The sequence below is a fragment of the Rhagoletis pomonella genome, unplaced genomic scaffold, assembly GCF_013731165.1.
Source record: "Rhagoletis pomonella isolate Grant_MI unplaced genomic scaffold, Rhpom_1.0 Rhpom_scaffold_00003, whole genome shotgun sequence".
In the NCBI taxonomy this organism is placed as follows: domain Eukaryota; kingdom Metazoa; phylum Arthropoda; class Insecta; order Diptera; family Tephritidae; genus Rhagoletis; species Rhagoletis pomonella.
Window position 1 is genome coordinate 81,750,494 of NW_023458557.1, and position 1,443 is coordinate 81,751,936.

At 33.3% G+C, this 1,443-nt stretch overlaps 1 protein-coding gene across 4 annotated transcripts in view; it reads right to left on the reverse strand.

The window, feature by feature from the left end:
- The window catches only part of LOC118735670 (scavenger receptor class B member 1), a 102,181-nt gene that overhangs the window by 12,987 nt on the left and 87,751 nt on the right, over nt 1-1,443 (reverse strand). The gene's annotated exons all lie outside the window — the stretch shown is intronic.

The following is a 1,443-nucleotide window of genomic DNA, read 5'->3' on the forward strand; positions in this document are numbered from 1 at the left end:
AACAAAATAAAATTAAATGATGTTTTTACTCTAATGCTGGATTTCCACTAGGCATTAACTGCCAGCAATTTTAATGAGAAGCGTCGCATTAAAAATTATTTTTGTCATTACTTTAAAAAATAGTCATTAAATTTATTTCCACATGCCATTTTTTAAATGCCTCCATTTTTTTGTCATTTCATTTCTAGTGGAAATTAGGCATTATGCTACTATCGGTTTCCCCAATATCCCACCACATAAAACGAATTCTGCAAAAATAAAATCCATAAACACTTCTTATGAGATCCTACTAAGATTTATCATTTTTTATAATTTCCTAATCTAACCTAAAAAAAAGAAGAAAAAATTACATGCTATTTGTCAGGAGACCGCAACAAATCCTCTACCATTAATCTTCCACTGTTTGCGCGCAGCTCACCCCTGCCTAAAACCTAACCTAAATAAAAAAAGAACAAGCTATGTGTCAGGGGAGCGCGACAAGTCAATTTTCCACGCTAGCAATCAACAGCGAAACAATTTTTTGTTTATATTTTATTTCTATTTTTTATCGTGCAAGCTTGCCTTCTCTACCATTAACCTTCCCCAGTTTGCGCGCAGCAGCATTATTTACGCTCATTACACGCTATTTAAACAAAAACAGCATAGCACCCATGGGCGTAGCCAGGTAGGGGCCGGTGTAGGGATGGTGGAAGTGGGGGGTTGAGATTCGATTTTTTCCGAATATCGAATATTGCCCAACCATTCGATTCGAAATTCGGTGGTGCAACTTCGGTTTAATTCGAATTTTGCAAAGCTTTTTTGAAGTGAAGCTTCTTAATCGAGTTCGGAGATGTTTGCGATAAATATTTAACACCAAGTCATAAAATCTGTATCGCTGTAAATGTGTAACATGGTTTTAGCTTTGTGCCATATGTAAAATGTATCAAAATCAAATTATTTAATAAGTTAAATAGATTACTCCAAATGGTTTTGAATAAACTTTATTTTTTTAATTCCATTTGGGAGGGTTGCCACCTGTTTGAAAAGTCGAATTTAGTTAAAGAAGTGTTGTAATTAAAATACTATGCAACAATTAATGTATTTTTGAGGTGCTTTAAGAGAGTGATCACCTGTTTAAAAAGTTAAACTCAAATTACACTGTGCGACAGCTGAAGCCAGCCCGGACTTTATTGACATTTTCTGAATGTATACCCATCCAGTAGTAAAACGCTCGTTGGATTTGCAAAAGTTAGCTCGTATTTTTATTTTACGGCCTACTAAAGTTTTCATATCTCGGCCTAGGTAGTTTTCAAAAAAGTCGAAAAAATAGTTAAAATAAATGTCTGAGCGAAATTAAAGGTTAAGACATATATATTAAAATTTCTTGGGAAATATTTTCGTAGAACATTTTAACTCATTAGCTACCAATGTAAAAGCCTATAAAAATTTAAAATAAAAAATTAA